Below are 26,805 nucleotides of genomic sequence, written 5' to 3' on the forward strand. Positions count from 1 at the left end.
ATAAAGTGATGGTGCTTTGTTCCTAAACTCTCTCTATGAGGTGGTGTGCATTAAAGTGTATTTATACTCTTTCAGATTAATGAACTGTGACCTTACGAACCACTGTCCTTGTTTAATTGGTGGCTCCAAAGCACACTAATGGCATAAATCAACAGATAATGAGATTCAGACTTGCTTTTAACATATATAATAACACTGCAATGATATGGCAAATGAGATTTGTTGACTCTGTATTGGCATTACAGGAGAGAAGACACAATTAGATGTGTACTTTTGGGGTGGGGGAGGGCTTTACTGGAATGAATAACATGCAGTTCAGGGTGAGTGGATGGGATAAGGAAGATATTCTACATCAAGATAAGTTTGGTATTCTCTCCTTATCTGTAGGCAGTGTGCAATATTGTGCAATGTGCACTTGAGGGTCCAGAAATGTGGTGGGAAGGTGTTACTTACACATTACTGGAGGGTAACAAAACGGATTATTTCATCTTCAATATACTTACATGTTTTTTACACTAAACTTACACCCACTATTTTATGAACTGCAAATTAATCAGATAGTTCCCAAGGAACAAAAAAAGATTTTGACCTAAACTAGTAGCCCAGGCCCATTATTATTTTCAGTTTAATGTTACCCATATCCATCTCCTGCATTTTTGGAAAGAAAACAAGGGCTTTGAAACAAAGTTTCTTTGTTTTCACAAGAACTAAATATGTGCTGTATGTAGACCAAACAATAAAAATAAACTGCCGAACTACCTTCTAATGCATGGGGGTTCTGGAGAGAGGAAACCATGGATATTTAGAGGCATAAAGTGAGTCATTGTGCTAGTTAAAGAATTTTATAAGGCAAGCTCTGTGGGTTTGAGTTGCATCTGTTACCTTTCCAGCCAGAACTGAGGGGTATGGCGGAAAAAGAATGTTGGATTGAATCATGCCTTATACTGAATGCATTGTACCAAGGCTAAGCTTCTAAATGGGATCTAGACCTGAGGTAGAACAAAAACTTTCTTGTTGTATGACTGTTACCTTAAATGTATTCCAATTTAGAATACCAAAAAAAGATATTATATTAAAACAGTTAAGCTACAAAACACTATTACTAACAGATTTTTCTAAAGTAATGTGTGTTCCCATAACCTTTTAAAAAATCTCTTTGTTGTTTTCCCTCTTAAAAAGATAACTATGCCTGTTATTTCTGACAGCTCTTACAAGCCATAATGGACTGGGTTGCTATGGTGTAAGAAGTAGAACAATGAAATAATTGTTTGTCATGGTATTGGCTTCCTGGAAACAAATTCTGTGTAAATTATTCGGTTGAAATGGTGACAACAGCAATTTTGTTTAGTTCATAGTTAGAAAATGCCTCTCTCCTATAATAAAAAAAAAAGTTAAATGTGTCAATTTTGATAGTTTTTCTTTGCTTTAACTTTTTTTTTCTACATTTTTCAGGTCAGTTTCATGAATTCAAAAGCAACTTACCAGTGATTTCTGGGTGCTGGGGCTGATTTTCTTGTGTATTTGTAAGTATTTATTGATTTATTACATTACTTATTTGCATATATGTCTGAAACAATTTTAACATGAAAGTAGGCACAATATTAAAATACCATCCTAGGACCTCACTAATCAGAATGTGTTGTTAAGAGATTTATCGAACTACTTAGAAACATTTTATTTTTTTGAGGGTGGGGATGGGAGGGGAGGAGTCAATGTCCCTCTGGAGTTCTTGTGCAATCCTACATTTCAGTCTCTCAGGGTGGATATAAATACCTGAATTAAGGAGTGAGCACCACTGCCCTCATCTCGGAATGTCTGTTGAATTTCCTAATAGTAATTGAGATGTAACTATATAATGCTTGTCATTTTATAACTTCTGCGAATCTGTGCTGACCCTGTGGCTTACGTCAGCAATGTTTCTTGCTGCAGTGATGGAGCTATGTGCCTGGAAGCAAACTGGGGCCACCAATGCTAGGAAGGTGGAGTTCTTGGACGTAATGCACATAGGTTATTGGGAAAATGCCAGGGCAACCTCTGACTGCTGAACCAGAGTTGTATTCATGTTTAACTTGGAGGAGGCTGACATTTACAATTGCAGAAAAAGGCGCGAGACTGTAGTTATTTAGGCCTTGACGCAGGAAGGCACTTCAGTATGTGTTTACGTTTCAGTGAAGTCAGTGGGATTTAAGACATGCTTAAGTGCTTTTCTGAATTGGGGACCTTAGAGACAAGAAGCTCGGTAGGGAAGAAAAGACATCTACAGAATAAAGGCACAGAAAATTTTCAGTACCATTACTTACTTAGTGTTTGGATGTGGCCAGATGTGATAAGAGTGAACTCATGGGATGGGGGCAAAAATAATACCTGACAAACCCTGTATCTGACTATAAGGTGGTGCTACATAAATGGAGTAAATCAATACAACACAACTTTAAAGCACAAAGTATTGTTTATGGAGCTTCAGCTAAAGTTGTTCACAAAATTATGATGAAATGGGAGAACAGCTGTTTTCCCCCCAAAGAAAGAAACATGATCAAAACTCACAATTTGTGATGGATAACATTCAAGTTACTATCACCTTCTTCCTTCAAAAGAGTGCCTTACCACTCATCCCTTGGCAAGCACTTGTCTTTTAAATTCCTTTCACTTACTAATCTATTGACCTATATTTCTTTTTAGTGAAAATTGTTAATCAAATTTGGAGAAAATATATAATAGTTAAGAAATAAAATAATTCATTTAAGCAAAATTACTAAAATCTTAGAAAAATAGATTTCTGATGTCTGATCGTGGCAGCGTAGAGTCATGGACTGAACATAGGACTGAGATCTAGGAACTCATTATTTTTAATCCTGAATTTACCTAGGACTAACTGCATAGTTCTGGTTAAAAAAAATCACTTAGTCTTTCTGTACCTCAGTTTCGTCCTCTGTAAAATGCAAATAGTAGCTAAATTTATCATCATATCCCTGGTATTTCTCAGTCTAAGTATATGTACTGCAATATATACTATGGTAAAACAAATACTGTGGGACAATAAATGGTGTTTTTTTGTTTAAGTATTGCCTCTTGTACTAATCTAACTCACTGGAAGGATGTGAAAATTCTTTCATTAGTCTATATAGCATCATGAAGTTGTACCGTGACACAAATCTTTGTCATAATCATATTTCAGGCCACTTGTTTGAATCCTGCCCAGGTTGGTAGTGACCAAAAGTTGTTTAAAAATTAACATAAATATGCCTTTAAAATACCATATACATGTAAAACAAGTCAATTAAATAGACACATTAGAAAGAACTCTATAATAAGCAGTATAAATGATTGCCATCTGACACCTATAAGATGGCCTATGCCAAAGGAATTGGTGTTAGTACAATTCCTGGAAGACAGATAACCATGTCTGCCAATGCTGCCCCCATCATTGCTAGCACGCTTGTTGGCAACTTCAGCAGAGAGGTCAAAGATTGAATAAATATATAAACTCAACTACCAGCTAGTCTCTAGAGGTGGTCTCTGTAAATCAGGGCTGAGGCTCATTGATAGGATGTGTGGAGAAGCTAATGCTGTTTCTAAGTGTCCGTGTTCTGTGGCTAGATGGCTTATTTTAGCATTTAGGGTTATCAGTACAGCAGCATTCACAAGGTCTAAATTCACTTAAGCTAAAAATAAAATCTAGAACATAAAACTGACGTGGTACTATCCAGTTCCTTCTCATATACTATAAAAGTACTGAAGTAAATTCCGTATTAGCAGTGGATGAAGCCTTCTTCAGAAAACTGCTCTGTAGCTTCCTGAAATTGCAAAGATTCGGAATATAGCATACAACAGGTCAATTGATGTTGTTAAGTGATGGTAATTTCTATGTTGCCATAAGGATTCATGGTGCTTTACAGACAAAATGAGCCAGGCTGCTGCTTCAAGTAGCTTACTCTCTGAGAAAGACATGATTTTTGCAAATCTTAACTTATGCATGTGGCCCCATTGAAGTTAATCAGAGCAGAATCAGGACCTAACTTAGACATAACACAGCAAGGTATGACACAGAAAAGTTGGAGATGTGAGGGATTGGCATAGAAAGGACAAGAGATGTAAGCGATCATGAGATGTTTTAGTTGCATACATATCTCATTTGTGCATTTAAAAAAAACTAAGATGTAATGTTTAGATATGCTACAGAAGTCTTTCACTCTTATAATATGGATAATATGGATAATTTAGTGGGCCAAAAATTTGTGCGGGTGTAGAAATCACTACTAGAAAGGTTGAGTAACCTCATATATTTTCCACAGAGGTATACTGCAGTGTCTGTTAAATACCTGTTTATATCAGTTCAGAAGCTGTTTCAGCCAGAGGATAAAATAATCTTTTCTTTTTTTTTCAAATGTTTGAAAGTTTTGTCATAAATGTGTTCATACTGTAACATATAATTACTTGGATCACCCAGTTCAGACAGCTTTGTTTTTGTTGTTGTTGTTATAGCTAACCAGTTTCATTCAGGAGAAAACAGGACTGATGACTCATACAAATTGCATAGAAAATGTGACTTCTCTCCTTTTCTATATTTCCGACAGAGTTATTGTCATAACTAAAGGTTACTTTTGTGGTCTTAAAGTGGTTTTATATTTTGAATTATTTTCATAGGTAGACTTGTTCAGTGGTGAATTGCAAGAGTCACTTAAAATTACAAATATTAAAATAGAAAGATATTTTTAATGGCTCTGAGCTTTTGCAAGGTTTTTTGTTTATACTCTAGTAATTATACATACATCCTTTCAACAGCAGGTAGCCTCTAAAATTCTTTTTCTGTATTTACATTTTATTCTAACCTGTGTGTATGACAGAGAGGGGTTTTATGCACATATACAGTTTTAATGAGAACATCAATAAATGAAGAAAAGCCTTTCTTAAATGGACATAAGCAAAGTCCGGGAAACTTCTAATGTATTGCTACAATAACTCTTAAATGAAAGGCCTGTTTTAATAATATGATGAAAATAATACCATATAATTTTTGTTTAAAGTCAGATGGCTTTAAAAAGCATCTAGTAAAAACGTTTAAAAATGAGTTTATTATACATACTGAAACAAACACCTGCTACCTGTGTATTTAAACAATCATGTACAATGTTGTGTCAAATTTTGTTTGTTCAGACCTTTCTTGAATTGCCCACATCTGCTGTCAATAACAGATCAGGTTTTTTGCTTCGAACTCAACAATATATATTTTTGAAGACCTATGTTTTTCAAAATAATGGAATCAGATTCTCGATGCAAATCAGCATGGTTCCCATGAAGTCACTGGATTTACACTAAATGAGGATCTGGCCAAATACATTTCTGTCCTGTGTCTGATGCATTTTGATTTAAAAGATAAAATCTATGAAATTTTGTGAATAGTTTTATGTATTAAGATGCAACAAAGATACAGAAGTAAATTAAGATAAAGCATCTTTGAAGAGGTCTTTATGTAAATGGAGAATTCAAAGGATCTGAGGTTTCCCTGCTTTACAATCTAATTGTAGACAAATGCTCTGCTGGTTTATGATAGATTAGTTTCTGGTGGACACCATCTCTGTCTGCTCTCTAGCTCAACTTTTTAGTGCATTCAAATATTAGAAAGTTCATTGTAAAGATTCTTCTATTTTCATTCTTTGTCACGTACACAATCGATTAGCGTTTTGGCCAAAAAGGTCTCCATCACATTATCCCTTACCTTTCTCAATAGAAATGTTAAAAGAACCAGTTCTTTATAAAGGTAAGTGTTACCTTAACACAGGCTGTCTTGGCTGAATCATCTATGATTATTTTATGGAAGATAAAGAAATCATCTTCTGCTAGAACTGGCTAACTGTTATCATTATTATTTAATGTTGGTGTTGTGGTAGTATCCAAACGCCCTAACAGAAATCTGAGACCCATTGTATTATGTGCTGTGCAAACACGTAAAAAATATGTTGGCTGCCTCGAAAAGCTTACCTTCTTAAATAAACAAGACAGACGACCAGAAAGATGTACACACCATTTAGGTAATATGGCCAACGTCCCTATTTTGCCTTATCTTTTTTTTCCCTTAAAGTTCCCTCCAAAATCTCCATACCTGTCCTGTTTCAATGTTCCTCAACCGTCCATGGACATGGATTCAGGCATCCAATAGGCTTTTAATGGAATTGTAGAAGGCAAGAGGAGTTAGTGATTTATATATTTTGACAGGCAGAGGTTATTTTTGTTAGATGCCATTAACCCATTGTTAATATTTTACCTTCTTTTGCTTAGTGGGTTTTCAGACATACAGTGGGTGGGGAAGACTTTGATTTGGGGCTGTTGCCTAGAAAGTCTTACTCATGTAAGTAAGTTGCCAATTCAATCTTGGAATTACTCGTGTGTAGGGCTCTGCAGGATCAGGTTCCTGATTGTTGTATACCTTCCATGATAGCAGAGGTGGCCAATCTGAGCCTCAGAAGGAGCCAGAATTTACCAATGTACATTGCTAAAGAGCCACAGTAATATGTCAGCAGCTCCCCCACCCCGCTCCCAGCACCTCCCACCCACCGGCAGCCCCGCCAATCAGCGCCTCACCCTGCACCCCCGCACCTCCTGATCAGCTGTCTCATGGCATGCAGGAAGCTCTAGGGTGAGAGCGAAGGCACTGCAGGCTTGAGGGAGGGGTTGGGAAGAAGTGGAGTGGGGGCAGGGCCGGTTGCAGAGCCAGGGCTTGAGCAGTGAGCATCCCCTGGCACATTGGAAAGTTGGCGCCTGTAGCTCCAGCCCCGGAGTTGGTGCCTATGCAAGGAGCTGCATATTAACTTCTGGAGAGCCGCATGTGGCTCCGGAGCCACAGGTTGGTCACCACAGGTTGGCCACCGGAGCTACAGGTTGGCCACGGATGTACAGACTGTACCTTGACAAGAAAAATTGGTGCACAGTATGCAGGTGTTTAGAGCAGCAATATGTGTTATGTTCAATTTGGATTGCTGCTCCTTAAACAATAAGGGGAGAGTACATTTAGACTGCATTTAGAACATTAATTTATAATGCACAACCCCTTTTTCCTTCATTTCCTTTGAAGCAACAAAATGGGTGTCACAATAGAAATTCATATAAAATAATAATTTACATTCATACTAGTCTAAAGGCTATTAAAATGTTTATAAACTACAAATATATGACATTACGGAAATGCAGCTACCACTGGGTTGGAAATTAGTGTCCAACTGGCTCATAGCATATTGTGCAAGAGTAGAAAAAATATATTTAGTCATTAACTTACGTTTTTGGTAAGGGTTAAGCCCTGCTGTTTTGGATACATTTTTGTAGTTAAAATATTTTTAGAAATGCTCCTTTTTAGAACTGCAGTGCTCTGAATGCAAGCAGGGACCCCTCTGCTCTGCCACTGCCGTGTATATGTGCCACATTAGATCAAACTGCTGCCTACAAAAATCTACAAAATCGGTAAGGGAAAAAGGCCAATGCTTATCCAAACAATTCTCCTTTTGCAAGGGCAGAGTACACTGTGCAAGCTGCACAGAGCACATGGGAGACCAAGAACTGTTAGGAAATCCTTGTATGGAACAGCTGGAACAAGAATGTGGAAGAAGAATACTCTACGGCAGTTTGTACCTTGAGACACGTTCAGAGATTCTGCATGTGATTTGCATCTGCAGAGTCAATGTTTGTAGAAAAGAAAGGCTTAATCATCACACAACTGAACCCTTAACGTGTCTGAATAGATAAACTCAAAACCCTAGGAAGGTTGTTAGGGGAGGATTTTCTTCAGGCCTGGCTGTTGTGAGGCAAGTGATATGAAATACTTCTTGCATATACAATACAATGTGGACGAACAACACCAGCTGTCTGTGTGGACACTGACTGAAATCTTACTGAGTCAAATTTATTAAGTGGGTCATGATGGTAAACTGTTCATTGTAAGCTTCTTTCTATTTCCCATACCCTGGATGTATATCAAGGCTAGTTTGATTCATTTATTGATATGAAAGAGAATTGCTTAGGACTAACCATTCCTCATCTTAATCACTGTTATAGGAGATGTTGCAGTAAAAGGTTAACTGCTCCCTGAATGTACTAGATCTACAGTGTATACCTATGCCTCACTCCTTAGAAATCGGGTAATAATCTGTTCAACAGAGATGTCACCAGTTAAGCACAATCTCTAATAAAGATTCTACATTGAAAATCTCTTTTTCTAAAGTTAATTTTAAAAAGTTGATAAAAGTGCAGCATCCCTTTAAAAATGTTATTCTAAAACAAAGATGAGGTAAACCACAAAGGTCAGCTATGAAAATCCATGCAACTGGTTTTGGAATTCATTTCCCGTTACAAGCAACTTGCATTAATAGTGAGAAAGTAAAGAATCTGAAATGAATCATTTTCCCTTTTAATACTGTGTGTTCATATTAAGTGGAGATGTACCGATGTTTGGAGTCTCTATGTTAACATACTTAATACTGCTAAACATTGCTGAATACATAGATTTGGAAATCTATTTAATTGAAAGCAGGTTGCCAATTTCAGTATGAGCACTGATCATATTTCAACATGTGGAATCTTAGGAACATGGAAATCTTCCATACTGGATCAGACTTATGGTTTATCCAGTATGGTATTCCACAGTGGGCTGCAGCCATTACATGATTCGTCAGAGGAAGGTAAAAATGATGCATAATATACTTGGCTTGTTGAATAATGCTGTGCTGTATTGTGGGGAGGATATTCCTTTTGAACCCCTTTTATTTCTGCTATATTTTTTGAGTTAGTGTCCAGAATTGAACACAATATTCAAGGAGAGGATTCACCATCGATTTATAATGGTGTTAAAATATTTTATCTGATTCTTTATCGATTGTAATGTTTGTTTGCTGGTCTAACTGCTTCTTCACATTCTTGGATATTTTAATTCCTTGATCCACTTTTTTCCTGAGTGGTTCCAGTATATTTAAAATCCATCAATGAAAATGAATAGTAAAGTGTTTCCTTCCAAAGTGCATGACCCTGCATTTTTCAATACTAGATTTCATCTGTCATTGTGCTACCCATTCACCTACCATTGTTTAGGTATTGTTGGCAGATGTTGTCATTTTATGGGTGACTTCCTCCTGATCATGACACTGGTTGCAATACCAATAACCTGGTGAACACTTCCCCCACGACTTATTAGCTTTTTTTTTTTTTTAATTCCAAGAAGCAGCTGTTTGTTAGGACTCTTTTTGTTCTGGCTTGCTTAACCATTTTTTATTAATGGCAGAGTATTGACCTTTATTTTCTACTTATCTATTTCCTTTAAAATGTCTTATACTCTGCTAAGGCCTCGTCCCTCCAATCCATGTTATGTCTTAGAAAATGCTCTTGTTATTTCTTCCTCATCTTCTGCATTGAATTTTGACAATGTACATGTATAATTTTTCTGCAAACTCTTTAACTTCTTCAGTTGCTCTCTCATTGTTTTCATTGCTTGTTGGTCTAGATGGCTTGTGGATGTACCATAAGTGCAGCCGGTGGACGCAGGTTGAGAGGGACGTAGCCACCCACATTTTATCATCCTTTTTCTGTGCCCTCGGAATAGCTGTAGGACTTGTGAAATTTCACTCCAGATTTGTTATATGCAGGTGGTCCCCAGGAACACTAGCATAGTCTCTTTGTGACTAATGTGCTCCTAGTTACCTCAGTCTGTGTAAAATTCAACAGCAGGCTGTGCTCACAGTTTGCGATCTGCCCTGTTAAAGGTGTTTTGGCAGAGTTTGCACATTCCAAAGGCTGCCTTATAATGTTGCATACACCCTGTGCCACTGCCCCTACCCCTCTGCCCAGGAACATGCTGGATTGATTCTCTCTCTGTTAGTGCTGATTGTTTATCTCAGCAGGTAAAGAAACTCTTCTGTGTTTCCTAAACAGCCTCCAGCCTGGAACAGCAGGGTGTTTTTGGTTTTAGCGTTACCCGTCCACCTGCCATTAATGGTTTCATTGCCATTGAAAGACCTCTGCACCTGAGATTTCAAACCTTATTGTCCCATGGTCACTGTTGCTTAGGGGAACAGCCATACTCTCCTCTTGTACACAAAACTAAATTTGAGCAGAGTTTATCCTCCTGTGTGCTCCAGAAGGAGCTGCTCCAAAAAGAAGACATTTATAGTATCAATAAGCTGCTTCTCTAAACCATGTACAGATGTGTTATTCAACCAGTTTAATATTGGGGTAGTTAAAATCACCCATTATTATTTTTCTGGCAGATTTTGCCACTTCATTAATATCTTTCAACATACTGAGTTGCTTGGCTGCTCCTTCTTTTACATGGTTTATATCATATCATGCTATCACAGCATATTCTGTAGTTTTGAGTTAATTGCTCAATTAACAGTGGTATTCATGAAGTGCTAGGAAAATTCCACAACTAATGATTTGGACAAATTCAAAATAGGTTGGTATTCCATAGTTTTCAATGTCAAAAATGCCAATATCTGCTGGCATAAGACTGTGAAGGCTTAGAACTCGATAGCTCAGAAACTCGAGTCTAAAAATCATAGTAAAATCATCAGGCATACATATAACCCCCACTAGTCCTATGCAGGGGGCTCTGTGCCAACCTGCTTGTTCCTCAGGATGATCAGGACGGAGAGGTAGGGGCATGGCATGACTCCTCAGTCACTTCATGGGTGGATCTTGTGGAGGTGCAGAAGGAGGCAGGGGGATAGTGCTGATGAACCCCGATTCTTCCACCCTCCTGGCCTCCGGGTCCTGTTTATGGAAGCATTGTGGAGGCTGCTATAATAACCGTTGTATAGATGTTTGCAGGCACTGCAGAAATGGAGGAGTGATGGTGATTGGAGGGCAATTGAAAGGTTTGTAGTGAGCTTTTCTTCTCCCCTTGTGGTCCATGATTGGGTGTAGGTGCAGAACAGATAGTTAACTCTAATGGGCCATTGTTCCCAGCTGTTGTTTGGAGCTGCCAACTAGCTCTCTAGGCAGTGGGCTGATTCTTTGTCTCACCAGCTGCCATGCAGGGATATGAGGGGATGCACTGCCTACCCATTTTGCCATTCCTCAGCACCTTCACTTTCATTTGTGGCACTGGGGGAATGAGGAGGAGTCATGGACCTTGCCTGGGGGTCACACTAATGCAGTGTGGCTGCAGAGTAGCTTCATGGCCACTTCTAAACAGGGAGTGGTTTTCCTCTTGGGATTCAGGTCGTACTTCACAGGTTCAGGGATCAGATGCCAGCAGGGCTTTGGTCAGGCTCTGCACTCTGAAAACAACAGGGGCAAGATTTGGCATCATGGCTTTTGTCTGATTTTTGTACATTACTCATTTCACTAATTTTAAAATCTTTCTGTACTGTGCTGATGATCTGATGCAAGACTATACTGAGTTGTAATGGTTTGCATACAAGAATAAGGCTTCAATCCAGCAAAGCACTTAAACATGTGTAACTTCAAGCATGTGAGTAGTTCCCTTATGACTTCAGTTCCTGAATAGTCCCATTGCCCGTATGTGTGCTTAATTCCTTTCTGGAATAGTATTGATTATGTGTATGTTGCTGCTAATTTGTTCAAATTTAAATTAAATAACTGAAAAACTAGTAGGAGATATAATGATGTTTGGACTTTCTCTTCAGTCCTTCTTGGAGATTCTGTAGATGCCTTAAAGACATTATAATTTACATTTTATGACAAAAATATAGAGAATTGTCTTATTCCTCTTGGCAACTCAGCAAAACTATCATAACATTTTTTCATCAGTATTCTATTTAGTTTTGTAAACTGAACACTACAGTGCTAACAGATCATTTTTTAGATGCTTATTACAGTTCTTTCACATCTTTATAGTACCATAGTAAAGCTGAATTTACTAGCTACGTGGAAAGTAGAGTAAGGCAGCACTAGAATCTACATTAAAGTGATTCAATACTCTTTGGAGAAAAACTTGAGGTCTGATCCAGTATGTGGTTTGGGGGCAGTTGTAAAAGAGTTGCCAATAAACTTGAATGCTAACAACGAAAGCTGCTTATAGCACATTGAAATTTAGGGGTATTTTCTTTTTTCTGTAAACACGTGACTAACGTTCGCCTTAATGGGAGTTACATATACAAATGAAAGGGAGAGTATACCGGAGAGAGTAATTTGATGTTTCAAAATTTAAAGATGGGAGGGATCAATTTGCTTGCAACTCATTTCTACCTGAAAATAAAGGCAAATACCTGATTTCCTTAGGTAACTACCATTCTGTCTATAAATTACTCCTAAACATTCTGCTCCGAAACCATTAATATGTACTTTAAACTGAGCAGGGAGAGCAAAAAATATGGATTTTTTATTAGTGTGTCTCTATAAAAACAAAACACGACACCCCCCACAACCCCCGCCCCCCAAAGCCTAATCAAAGTTCTAGGAGTTTGGGTCCAGTGAGTTTGAGAGGCGGTGACTAGGGGACTGGACTGGGATTCCTGGCTGTGTTGTGTGAACTTGGGCAAGTCGCTTTTCCTTTCTGCACCTGTATTTCCTTTCCCATGCTGTCTGTCTTCTCTGTTTAGACTGCAAGTTCATCAATAATGTTGTGATCCTGGCTGGGGCCTCTAGGTGCTATTGTAATACAAATAAATAGTAATATAATTCTGAAACCATATTAGTCCAGTTGAAAATTCCTTCCTGTGTATAAAGATATAAAGATATTTGGACAATAAAGTAGGTTTTTGTTTTTTGTTTTTGCAAGTAATCATTTGTACAACAGACTTCTTACCACCTATCATTTTTTGCACTGCAAGCTAAATTTCAAATTATAATTGAGGTATGAAAATAATCTCTCCTCTTTGGTTGCTTATGTTTTTGCCATAATCATATTAGGCTCCCATAGCAACATATGAAAACATTAACACAAGTTCCTTTTGTATATGATATGGTTGAACATTTCCCCTGTAGAACTGTGCAGCATGCTGTGTTCACAAAGAAAAGGAATCCAGCTTGATTGCTGCTTACTGTTGTTTCTCTAAAGATATGTTTTGGGGTTAGCTATTTTTATTTGCATTGTTTTCCAGATCAAGTACAGTAAGTTAATTAAGCAATAACCTTAATGGAATCTGAGTTTATGACCCAATAACCACCTACCTCTGACATATAAATGTGAAGATGAACATTAGACTCTCTTTACTGGGGTAGTCTGTAACTTTATTAACAGTGTTGCTTTTATTCCAAATTAAAAATATAACATTAAATGAACAAAAAATCAGATCCTATCCTGGATTACTCGTGTAAATTCCCCAAGCCAAAAAAGAGTGGCAGTGACCTAAAAAATGGAGGTATTATACGATGTTAGTTTTAATTACATTCAGATACCACAGTGATGGGCTGGTATAAGAACTTGAATAGGATAGAATTATTATTACATTTCTGGAAATCAGAAATTAATATACCCTCCCCAAATTTCAGTTAGCCATAATTTAAATGAAGATGATACCTATTAAAGTAGTGGCAGTTGGTATAATCCAAGGATTCTTCCTCTAAAGTAGTATGGAAAAAATGAGGGAGATATTGGATTTTTTTGTCTATACTTCATTCAGTAAGAATAAAACAAAAGTGTGAAGGAAAATGCTTCTTAGCAGTATAATAATATTAACAGTACAGATACTAAATTTTTAAATGTAATATATTAATTTATGTGCTGATAATTTTCACTCTAAGGATCTCAAACATTTCAGAGAGATGTATTACACCACCATTAATCAGAAGTTTTCAGATAATCACATATTGCCATGAGACAGATATTGACCCAAAAATCAGAAAAACATTGCAAATGAGTGATGACCCAAACACCTAATAGATATATAATTCTGTCTCAGGGAGGTCCGAAGGCCACTTTTAAGAAGGTAATTGAGCTGGTTAAATAAGGTAGTTTGCAAAGAAAGTTTGTTTATTTTTCTATGCTAGTCTGTATATCTACCAGAACATCTGGTATGGGATTGCTAGCACAGATGGGGAGGCAGCTTCTGAGCTTAAGACAGACTGCCAGAAGCCTTCCACTTTGCTGTACCCTATCATGTGCCCACAAAGACGCAGGATGATAATTTTCAGCATTTGTGCTGTAGGATGGAGGAATAACCTGGCATTGGAGAAAAAAGGTTTGTTTGTAGCTTATCTATTTGAGAGATCTTTTCTTTGCTTTAGGAAGATACTTCTCCCAGCAAAACCATATTGTGGAATTGCTCCCCTTGTGCAATGTGAATAGCAGATAAAGAGCAACCATATCCTAAAACCAATTGCTGCACAAAATGTTAATGACTTTTTGTAGCAGTCTAAATAACAAGATCTCTTTGTTGCCTTCAAGTCTCAGACAAACCAAAGACTTGACAAACTCTAAGGAGTTAAGGTGAGTCAGACATCCCGGCTCAGAAAAAGGCTTTGCTGCATCATTGCTAGGACAAAAAGTGAAGTGCCTCTCCACCAGCTGAAAAAAAGAAGGGACTCTGAATACTAATGAAGGATTGAGGGTTCAGTAACAGAGAAACAGAGGCTCTATAGATAAGCAAATATTTTCCCAGGACCTCTCAGTCTGATTTGTTTAACTGGAGGAAGTAATATTAATAAGGAAGTATTTAAATGTCTTTAACAGATATTAGATGGTGAAGTGGACTAGACATTATTTTCCTATCCAGACTCCAGTGTGAGAGAGGTCCATTGAAACACAATCTTTGAGAGCATCCACTTAATCTGTGAGTCTAGAAACAAGACTAACTTGGTCGTCCTATTAATCATGAGACCTCCAGGCACAAAAGATTTCCAAGAGGAGTTAGTACAGAGTAGTGAAGATCACAAGGCTTATTATGTTAGGAGACTTCAGTACAAATCTAGACAACATCTCTGGCTCAGCATTACAGAATCTCCTGCCTGATCTGGGCACTCCCTAGACTTACATACGCAGCCCAGATATCCCCTTTGACTGGATCCTTGCTCTGGATGTGAACATAAAGAATACAAGATTCAGTCTCCTATCACTTTGCCCTTCTGCTCTGACCACTCCTTACTACAGATCTCACAGGACAAAAGAGACAACCCTCTCTTAAAAATTCACGTTAGTAGGAGTTGTACAAATACTACCAGCATTCAAGCACATCACATTTGACTCTGATCCTTGCCCTTCCTGGAAGTAAAAGAGAGTAGAGAACATCCCCTTCACGGAGGGAATTCTGCCCCTCTACACCAAAGCATACAATTGTGCATCTGTTATTAAAGAAACTATCACATAATCTTGGGCTCCACACCAATTACTGTCCAGTACCAAACTTCCATTTTCTAAGAGAGCTCATCAAGAAGCTAGCAAAAGGTTTCGTATGGCAGCTGTCAGCTACCAGTATACCGAGCCCTTTAGAACTGGGGTTCAGACACCTGCTGCTCTGGTGGATGACCTCCTTCTGTAGACAAGGGGTCATCCTGCTTGGAACTCTCTGATCACCAAACTCTCCTGGTCAACCATTCCTTAGCTCCCAAGATTCTTGTCTGTGATGCCCCTCAAGGTTCAAGCCTTTTTTCCCCATCATATTGAATATCTACGTGAAGCTGCTGTGGAACAAGGTTAGATATCACAATATGAAATAAATGCCAGCAATACACAGACAATACCCAACTCTACATTTCTCTCCTGGTAGATGTAAATGGCACCATCTCCTAGCTCTCTCAGTGTCTAGCACCTGGATGAAAATAAATGTGCTGAAGCTGAACCTAGGCAAAATAGGTGGTGCTGGTAGCAAGAGGGAAGCACTTTGAAGAAATCCCTTTCTTCATAACATCTCCATTTATTGAGTGCATCTACCACTAACATTGGTTCACAGCCTCAGGGTCTTTTTTGACTTCTTAGTGTTTTTGGATAATCAAATAACCACAAGTCTGAAAAAATTCTTGGTTCTACTTGTAGCTGGCCAGAAAACTGCTCCCCATTGTGCTGGTCACAGTTTTGCTAAGATAATCCATATATTCTTAATCACTCTACTTGTTTACTCATATCTAATGAAGACACACACCCTGAAAAAACTCTGGCTATTACAAAATACAGCAACATCTCCTTAGCAACACAGGTTCTTGTGAACACATCAAATTTGTGCGTAGTTTGCTTTGGTGGCTCCTCATTAAACGTAGAATCCAACTGGAGATCTCTCTCCTAATATTCAGAGCCCTCCATGAAACTGGACTGAGTTGCTTGAGAGAGTGCTTCTCCCTACATGAGGATGACCTTCCAACAGAACAATTAAACTGCTGAACAATTGTGCGTGTAAGCCGCACCTAGAACATAGAATGCACTCCCACAAAAGGTAACGGCCATTGGCCTCACCGCATTCAGAGCTGAATGCAAAACTTGCGTCTTTGGTTTAGCATTTCCACAATAGCTCCTCATGCACGTATAACATAAGTTATTTACACTCATGTAGTTTACACTCAAAATAAACACATTCTTCTACCTGTTCAAGTCTTAGTCCTACTGGGAAGAGAGAGAGAGATTTGTTTTTCGTAATTATTCTTTTGTCTTTTTTATTAATGAGTAGGCCCTCAGATACTATATTGATGATGGTCACATAAATAGCTAGCTAGAGAGAGGCTGGGATAGTTAGCAGTAAGCCTCAGCAGACTACTGAACTCCCACATTAGTATTTTTCAGAGACTCTCATCTCATTTAGATGAACTCATAGAAGAAATTAGTTTCCAAGGGAAAAAGGAAACAATTTTAAACCCTCATCTAAGAGATTTACAGTTCCACCCTATCCTGAATTAATATTGAGAGGTCTGTGTTATAAATCTTTCTTCCTCCTTCTTTGAATTATCTTCATCTTCCTGCCCTCTGGACATGGCAGAGAACTCAAATGCAGATTTTGTGAATTCTTGTTCTGGATTTTAAGTTAGACTCTGAATACTTTAACACAATGGTCAAGAGGATATGAAAATGTGAGGAATTCAAATAAAGGCAGAGAAAGTTAAATCTGGGAAGTAATTTGTGGAAGACTAATTGATTTAAGAGAGAGAAACTCGCAGGAAATCTCATGCTGAAGAGACAACAGATAAAATGCTTTAGATTACAGAAATCTAATATAACCAATATGGATGTATTGATTGTATCCCTAGCAAAGAACACTCTGATCCAAATAGATGGTAATTTCTTTCCAAAACAGCATTTGGATAGAAATTAGATATGTAGAAATTATGTTGGAGAGCAAAGAAATGTAGAAATTATGAGCCAGTTGCATGGCTGTTGACTTCAGTGGCAGTCTGCATCACAGAACTGATAGATAAACAAAAATGTAACAATCATTATCATAGTCTGTGGCTACCTTATTTCATTTTCATTAGATCTATGGTATATAATGCTGTTGCAAGGAGATACTTGTGGTTCAAACCAAGGCACACAAGCTAAGCAACAAGTCGTTGAGTGCCAGGTTACTAGAGCTCAGAGCTGTCAAACTGGCACTAATACATCTGAGATGTAACACAATTCAGAGCCAGGTGTTGGTGATGTCAAACAACATCATAGTATCCTCAGGTCTGGGTAGCCCTACGTGCCATTAGCACGTGTACGTCTCCCCAGCCATTTGCTAACGTGTACATCCTGTGCTCATTCCTGTAATGTTAGCATTTCTTCATGTCAATTCTGAATGCAGGCCAATCCTGCTGGCCAAGAAAGTTAATACTGTAGCATAGTTTACCAAGCTGATTCAAAAGGGCTTCCAGTAGTCACCGTTTTTATTCTTCCTTCAAAGTTTTCTGCATTGCAATCTGCAGGACTCTTCTTCTTTTTTCATGCCAAAATATTTCAGCTCTTTCTGTTTGACTATAGAGCAATATTGGAGACACAAGAGCCAAGAGGTGTTACCTTCAGCCGTGATTTTGAGCAATGGTTATATTCTAGTTTTAACAGTAAGAGGAAGGAATCTTTGTTTTCTTACTCTCTGTGTTTGTGTGTGTGTGTGTGTGTGTGTATAAAACCAGTTTTAAATCAGAGCTTATTCTCAAATTAATTCGGTAGATAAGTTTCTGTTCAGTATTTGCATCTTGGAAGGATCTTGTTCTGGATACAGCTGAGTGGGAGGATCCTTTTTGTAGTCAGCTCTGACTGATAGTTTTGGAACTGTCTCCTTCTCTGGGTCTGGAAATATATCATCTTATGGTAGATGGGTTGCTGGACATGCTCTTTTGGAAGAAGGAAACTGACAAGTTAGCAACATTTTCCATTGGCAATGCTCCAGAACAACAAACAGTCCCCTATAGGTCTTTGTGTATTTGCTTTTTTATGTTAATATTTTGCTCCCTCTGTGATAAAACAAGGTTTCTTAACAGGGTTGCCACATAGCTGCTGGATAGTTAAAGGTGGATGACTATCAAATTTATGATTTAGAAATTTTGCAGAATAGCTACATTATGAAATGTTTCACATACTACTTTGTACTTTTTTATTATCACTTGAATTCATTTCTGTTTTACACCCTCTTATTCTAGATAGTCCTCAACTAAGGTAAATGGTCATCCGTTGACTTCCATGGAGCTATGACAATTTCTACTAGCTGAGGATTTTCTCTTTATGGTTTTATTACTCAACGTCACTTATTTTTAACTCCTTATTCAGTATGAAGAGATGGGGTAAAATGTTCAAAAGTGTCTAATTCCCCTTTTCACAAGTGACTTAGGCACTTTAGAATCCTTTTGAAATTCTTAAACCCTAAATTACTTTTGAAAACGGGAATAGGCTCCTAAGTCATATAGGTGCTTTTGAAAACTTTCTCCAGGATCTTTTTAAGCACATTGTGGGAAGCTTTCTGCTGGAAAAAAAGGAGGATAGAGAGAAGCTACAATGAAATTGGTTGGTTAAATGTTTAGCTGGCTAGCTGTTTTTTTTCATATACTCTGTCTGAAGTGCCTCAATAAAGATTGTATCATTTTTAAAATATCTATCTCTGCAGCAGTTCCATTTCCTTCTCCTCTTACTATTTATAATAAAACTTCCACATAAAGTTCTAAGATTGTAGTGGGTTGATGGTGAGAGGGTTGGCGCTAAATCTCATGGAGGGCAGATGTTCAGCTCCAGAAAACATTTTTTTTCTGTAAACTTATATGTCGGGTTGGAGTGAAGTGAAGTGGGCATAGGAGGAAGGGAATATATTTTTCATCTGTAGACCATCATTAAGTGGCATATGATTGAACCCAGATAGATCCGTAACACCAATATATGAGTGAGTGGAAAAAATGTCTTGATCCCTTCGATTTCTAGCTAAGTCTCAGGCTGCTGCTATCATCCTGTGTTGCTCTCTCTAGGGCTTTGGGGGACAAGTTTCTGAAGAATTTATGTACTGTAAAATAGATAGTCTCCATTACACTATGACCTCAGAAAGAGGATTCTTCCAACAGAAATAACACATGGAAATGATAGAAAAACACACACTCCATGGAAAAAGCATGTCTTGGATGATAGAATTTGGTGTGTTTTAGAGCTGTATTTTGGTAAATCTTGACATCCCCAAACCACTAAAAATGCTAATAATAAACACGTGGCCGAGAGGTGTAACATGTCTTGTCTTTGCTGTCAAATGGAGATCCATTTCTAGTTGCATGTTTGAGCTTGGCTGACTGCTAGCAAAAATGCCACCCCATCAGTAGGCATGTCCCACTTGGTTTAAATTGGACTATTATTATTACTTTATTCACAGTTGCTTTGTTTTTAAAATTGCATTTTGAAACAAGGCACCTTTTATCATAGGAACTTGCACCATCTCATGAGGCAGCTCTGCTGCAATCTGTGCTATATCACTTCAAGACTGCTTTGGAGTAGATTGATATTTTGAGCTTTGATACATAGAAAAGATGAAGCAATGGATTAATGGACTATATTCTAACTCTGCACACTTAGGTATAGTGGCAAGTGAAAATGAATTTAATGGTCACATACTAATGCAAAATTGATGTCAGCTCATATGACAAAGTCAGGGCACAGTTTAGCAAGGTAAGCAACATCTACTGAAGAAAGGCCAAGGAGCAGGAGCCTTGCAGACAACATTGAAAAACATGCTGTTTAGGAACACTTGCGTTCTTACATGAAGGGATCCACTGTTGAAAATGTTCTCTTGCATGTCATAATAAAATATATAAACAGTAATTACAGAAACTGTAGTTTTGCTAACTATCTTTAAGGCAAGTTTTCATATAGCTTATATTGTCCAAATGATTTTACATGAAATGTTCATATTAATCTAAATAAATAAAGTATATTGGGTTGATTTTCTATTGACAAGACAGGCCAATCTCTAAATTACAGAGTATTATGCGTATGCAATTCTACCTTTAAGAAATCAGACAGATGGGACTTGCACTGCTAAGTCACTTTTTTGAAAATTTAACCGTAGGTATCGAAATATGGATTTAGAAGACTAATTTTAGGATACTAGGTCTGCAAATTTGGGCCACCATGAAACTGCATTTTGTTTCTCTCTATCATCCAAAGAGGAAGTAATTACACTAGTTCTGTTATCTGTATAGTAGTAGTGGATAAATATTAATATATTCTTGGTGACCACTGTGTACCATTACTTACACTAATGACAAGTGTACTGAAAAGAAGTAAAAGCGTATTTATTTTGGTTTATCTTTCATTCAACATTTTTACAATTACTTAAAAATAAATTTATTTCAGACGAACAAAAAAAGCCATGTAGTTGACACATTTAAGCTCATTCTTAAATTCGTAAAACGTGGATAAGATTTCATAATAAGTAAAACAAATCTAGTTAAGTAGAAATTAAAAGGAACAGTTACAAGCTGCATGGAAACTGTTAAAAAACCACTATAATAGAGGCTCAAAATAAATGTATATTCCAAATAAAAAAAAGTAAGAGGGCCAAAAGAAAAATGTCGCCATGGCTAAACAGCAGAATAAAACTGGCAGAGGTAAAAAGGCATCCTTTATTGGAAGTCAGATCCTACTGAGGAAAGGAGCACTCAAGGAAGACCAGGCCATTGTGGAGAAGCTAAATTAATTCTTTGCATCAGTCTTCACTGCAGTGGATGTGAGGGAGATGGCCACACTTGAGCCATTCTTTTTAGGTGACAAATCTGAGGAACTGTGCCAGATGCAGGTGTCAATAGTGGTGGTTTTGGAATTAATTGAAAAATTAAACAATAATCATAGAATATCAGGGTTGGAAGGGACTTCAGGAGGTCATCTAGTCCAATCCCCTGCTCATAGCAGGACCAATCCCCAACTAAGCCTGACCTTAAAAACCTCTAAGGAAGGAGATTCCACCACCTGCCTAATAAGTCACCAGGATCAGATGCTATCTACTCAAGAGTTCTGAAGGAACTCAAATATGAAATTGTAGAACTAACAACTGTGATATGTAATCTATTGCTTAAATCAGCATTTGTACCAGATGACGGGGTAACACTGATTTTTTTTTTTTTTTTTAAAGAGAGGCTTCAGAGGCAATCCTGGCAATTACAGACAGGTAAGCCTAACTTCAGTACCTGGAAAATTAGTTGAAACTGTACTAAAGAACAGAATTATGGAATGCATAGATGAACATGATATGTTGGGGGAGAGTCAACATGGGTTTTGTAATGGGCAATCATACCTCATCAATCTATTAGAATTCTTGGAGAGTGTCAGGATGTCAAACATGTGGACAGTTGTTATAGTTAGTATACTCGGACTTTCAGAAAGCCTTTGACAAGGGCTCAAATCCAAGGCTCTTAGGTAAAGTAAGCAGTCATGCGATAAGAAGGAAGGCCTCTCATGAATCAGTAACTTGTTAAAAGATAGGAAATAAAGGGTAGGAATAAGTGATTAGTTTTCACAGTGGAGAGAGGTAAATAGCAGGGTCCTCCAGAGCTTTGTACTGGGACCAGTGCTGTTCAACATATTCACAAATGATCTGGAAAAGGAGGTAGACACTGAAGGTGGCAAAGTTTGCAGATAATACAAAATTACTGAAGATAGTTAAGTCCAAAGATTATTGTGAAGAGCTACAAAGAATCTCACGCAACTGGGTGACTGGGGAACAAAATGGTAGATGAAATTCAATGTTGTGATATATGCAAAGTAATGCACACTGGAAAAAAATGAATCTCAACTATACATACAAAATGATGGGGTCTAAATTAGCTGTTACCACTCAAGAAGAGATCTTGGAGGCATTGTGGATAGTTCGCTGAAAACATCTGCTCAAAGTGCAGTGGCAGTCAAAAAAGTGAACGATATTAGGAAAGGGATAGAGAGAACCACAAATATCATCATGCACTGTATAAATTCCTGGTGTGCCCATCCTTAACTACTGTGTGCAGATCTAGGTCCCCCACTAAAAATTTACGTTGGAGTTTGAAAAGGTATAAAAATGATTAGGGGCGTGGAACAGCTTCCATATGAGGAGAGATTAAAAGTGCTCAGTGTTCAGTTTAGAAAAGAGACAAAGAAGAGGGGCTATGATAGAAGTCTATAAAATCATGAATGGTGTATAGGAAAATGTTATTTACCCCTTCACATACCACAAGAACCAGGAGTCACCCAGTGAAATTAGGCAGCAGGTTTAAAACAAACATAAGGAAGTACTGCTTCACACAGCGCACAGTCAACTGTGGAACTTGTTTGAAGACCAAAAGTATAGCTTAGTTTAAAAAAAAAAAAGAGTGAAATAAGTTCATGGAGGATAGATCCATCACTGGCTATCAGCCAAGATGGTCAGGGATGCAACCCCATGCTCTGGATGTCTCTAAACCTCTGACTGCCAGAAGTTGGGACTGAATGACAGGCTGGATCACTCAATAAATTGTCTTGTTCTGTTTATTCCCTCTGACACATCTATCACTGGCCACTGTTGGAAAAGAGGATACTGGGCTAGATTGACTATTTTGGTCTGATCCAGTATGACCATTCTTACGTTTTTGTGACCTTTTAAAAGATTTTATTGAAATAGGCACACCAAAAGTGAGGATCCAATATATAATATTCTAACTGTACATGGAATATGTACCTCTTTAACCAATTTGAATAAAATTTAAGATGAAATAGCCTTAAAGCCCTGATGCACACAAGCACTTAAGCGTGTGCCGAAGTCCTGGTGAAGTCAGTGGGGGTTAAAACATATGCTTAAGTCCTATGCCTGATTGTTTTCATAGCTTATTGATTTATTCCCCAATCAAGTCATACACTCTGTTATAAGATGTTAACTCACAATACTGTATTCTCATTAATACATTTTCAGAAAGGCCATTATGTCCATGGTATTAATGTGTGAGGTTAATATCCACAATTTGCGAGGTCTGTTACAAAGGGATCTTGTTGATCCTTGTACAAAATTTTTCTTAATTTTTAATTTTAGTAGTCCTTTGATATCTTCAAATTAGAATTTAAATTGAAAGTATGCAACCTTTGCAAGGAAATTGATCTGTATTCAAGTTCTGAAATTATGGATGGAAAGGAATTAGAGATGTATTTGAGAGAGCAGTGTTAATCAGACTCCTCAGTGGAGTTGGCAGGAGTCACTTTGTACCACTGTTTTGCCCAGTAGATCACGAAAGCAGAGTTGTAAATGTTATTGTGCTACAAGTATAGTAGTAAAATCTTTTTATTAATCGTAAGGTTAGTTCAATAGCTTTGCTTTCAACTTCTCTGTACAAAACACTGTTTGTGGAAATGTTGTTCATGGATTTGCTCTTGCCCTGCAAAATCATAAAGCCCAACTTGGCTTTTTGACACTAACTAAACTATCTGGATTAGGTAAAGCTGATCTTAAAAGAGAAAAATTGGATACTTGGCAAACCAAGCTGATATTTAGAGGCACTCTTGGAGCTGATAAGAGTTGTCATAAATTTAAACATTACCTTGCTGTGCACAGAAACCACGCTAATAAATGGCTTTGAATTTTTTATGAGTGACTGAGCACCCTGTTTTGCTAATAAGTCCAAGCTGGGTTTTTTTATTATTTTTTTGGATAAAGGATGCTATAGAGAAGCTATTGATGAGGTGTCATATAATTTTACAAGTTGCAAAACTGCTTTTAACTACTAAACTCTCTCTGATTAAAATAACAATTGAACTTGTAATTTTTCTGAACAGCTGCTGCTACGGGGGGTCATTACCTTGGAGAGCTTTGAAATAATCGTACTCCTAATACATTAGTTATGTAGCCATGTTTTACAGCAATGCACAAAGTTTAAAGCCTATAGTAGAATGTTATTTGAAAGCTGTCAAACCATGTTAAAAAAGACTGAATCGTCAAAGGCCCTTGTGGCCAGGATTCAACATGTAGCCTTGTCTTACTCATTATAAAATGCATGTTTATAAAGTTCCACAGAGCATCCAATTCCCAATTCACTTATATCAGCAAGACTTAACTTGCTCATTAATCTAAATTCTTTTGCAACTTTAATCTACATGTTTAATTAATCATAAAATGAGGCGGTAAGTAATTTCAGCAATGTGTGGCTTGTTATCAGATGCATTTAATCACTCTTCTGTGAGCTCATTTGGAAACACCTGAAGATGTCGAGAGCAGTTTGAATAAGCATAAATTATTCTTTGTCAGTGTACTTCACTCAACTAATAAGACATTAATTTAAAAGGCACTGTTTGTCATTTTTAGATCTTCACCAATATTTTTAGCTTAGCAATATAACTCTAATTGTATATACTGTATGATTCACAACATAGTGCCCAACACTGAAAAGGGTAAGAATTTTATTGAATTCATTCTTATTTACATGTAATTATATAATGTAATCTTAGTTTTAATAAGGATTAACCATAGTTATCAAATGTCTTAAGTATTCAAATGTATTTGGAATAAGCTGCTAATTAATTAAAATGTTAAAAATTATTAGGTGATGCAGAGAATTCTGGGATCTTAATTCTTCTACATAGTGCTTGATAAGTCTGACAATATTTAGAAACTGTATCGTATCATTTTCTCCTGTAGATATAGCTCAAGCATATGTGGAATTAGCTTTTAATGATGAAGAAACAAGTACTACAACAGTAGTCAACTATTTTACGTGAATGGATGTTCTCAGATTCTTACATGAGGTTATGTAGGGCGGAAAAATAACATTCCCATTTTTTCTTGTCACTTAACTGTTATTCAGTCAGTGATGGCATTCTAAAAAATAAGACATGACCTCAGAGCAGATAACTCACAGGAACTGAGTGAGTAATGTATCTCTGGAAGTCAGAAGTATGGGAATAAAAATTGCCTTTTACAGAATGTCATCACCTCTCCTATTTATGCAGTGAGAGGGGATGACATTCTAGCAAATCATTATTTCACTGGAAATACATTTATTTACCTGCCATGGAGCCTCTCAGTTAATCTTGCTTTTGAACACGGAAACCTTTACTGGTTGTCTGGGACATTCCAATATGGATCATAACATGAAAAAGGGGGCGGATATTGAGTTTTGAAACAAAATACACCTCACTTCTCTATATTTTTCTTTATTGTATGTACCACCTATGAATGAGTCCTGGTCTTCTCTGACTAAGCTGTGGTTTAATACAAGAAATATTATTTAAAATGCCTTTCCTTTGCCTGCACCATTTAAACTATAGCTGTAAATTGGGATAGTTGCGTTCCCCCTCCTCCTGTTTTTATTTTCTGATGAGTGTATGTTCCTTTCCACCACAATTTTGTTCTTACTTTATTCAGTCTTCCATTCCAGATGGCAGAGACTGTTTGTTAATTTGTTTGTTTCTAGAGTGCTAAGAGTTTGAGAACAGTAAAGCTTTGGCAGCATCATATAGTACTAACCACCAGCCTGGACAGTTGAACATCATTCTATGAAACCACAAAAAAACTATATACAGATTGCATTTAGTGTCTGACAAAAACACACACAAACAAGGAAATATGAGCTCCTTCTGGGCCTTCCTCCATGTAAATTTTTTTGTTTGTTTTTGTTTTGACTAATGGCCTGCAAAATGTCTTTGCAAAAATCTGCATTTGAGTTTCAGGGACTTACATAGTGTCTGAATTCACTAAACTAAAAAGTGATCAATCTGATTTTTTTAAACTACTCCCAGTTTAGAACTTCTATACCAGTAAATGTTCTCAAGTGTTTCACAATGGAGCCTTTCCAAAAGTCTAATCTAGCTGTCTTTCCCTCTGGCTTTCCTGTATCAGGAGCGATATCGTCAGATATTCTTATTGTGACCAGTCAAAATATGCAGCTCCTATTAGACTCCCTAGAACAGTGGACACCATTAAAATCTTATCATTGCTGTTTGAAAGTACTTAACATTACTGTGGTACCTGTATTATTCCCTAGAAGTATCACAAATACCTCATTACGGTTAATTACGCAATAGATAAATTGTAAAAATTATCATGCTAATCACTTTTGGTATTGAGTCAAAAAGAACATTAAAACCACCTGTTAATATCCAAATTGTAGGTCTTTAATACTAAATACACTCAATTTGCATAATACTTGGTATTGACCCCATATAGAAGGCCCCGAATTTAGATTTTCTAAATCTCAGTTAGGCCTTTAGTTATTCCTTGGAGTCTTTGTGACCTGCTTCAATCCAAATACTTTTATTGACCCTTAAGGACTCCTATTGAACATTTTTTTGTAAGTGGGCTTCATAAAGGTGTTGTGCTTGCAAATATTTTAAAATCTTATTTTTTGTTACTAAATAAGGGGCTACTACAAGTCCTCATAACAGCGTTATCACGTTTGCATTGTACTCCAGTATTATGAACCTAAAGCATTCAAAAATTGAGTCTAGCCCTAAAAAAACCTGGGATTAAAGAAACCTCCCCCAAACCCTCTGCATCTTTTATT

At 37.3% G+C, this 26,805-nt stretch overlaps 1 protein-coding gene across 17 annotated transcripts in view; it reads left to right on the plus strand.

Moving 5' to 3' along the window:
- Positions 1-26,805, plus strand: part of SOX6 (SRY-box transcription factor 6) — a 458,734-nt gene that overhangs the window by 66,101 nt on the left and 365,828 nt on the right. For 12 of the 17 annotated variants that reach the window (XM_050954523.1, XM_050954524.1, XM_050954544.1 and 9 more), the window contains exons 2-3: positions 1,453-1,523; positions 21,441-21,476. The gene's annotated coding sequence lies outside the window, so the exon portion shown is untranslated. The remainder of the gene's footprint in view (positions 1-1,452; positions 1,524-21,440; positions 21,477-26,805) is intronic. The other 5 variants (XM_050954527.1, XM_050954538.1, XM_050954536.1 and 2 more) reach the window with 1 other exon arrangement.

The sequence above is a fragment of the Gopherus flavomarginatus genome, chromosome 5 (genome assembly GCF_025201925.1).
Source record: "Gopherus flavomarginatus isolate rGopFla2 chromosome 5, rGopFla2.mat.asm, whole genome shotgun sequence".
Classification (NCBI taxonomy): domain Eukaryota; kingdom Metazoa; phylum Chordata; order Testudines; family Testudinidae; genus Gopherus; species Gopherus flavomarginatus.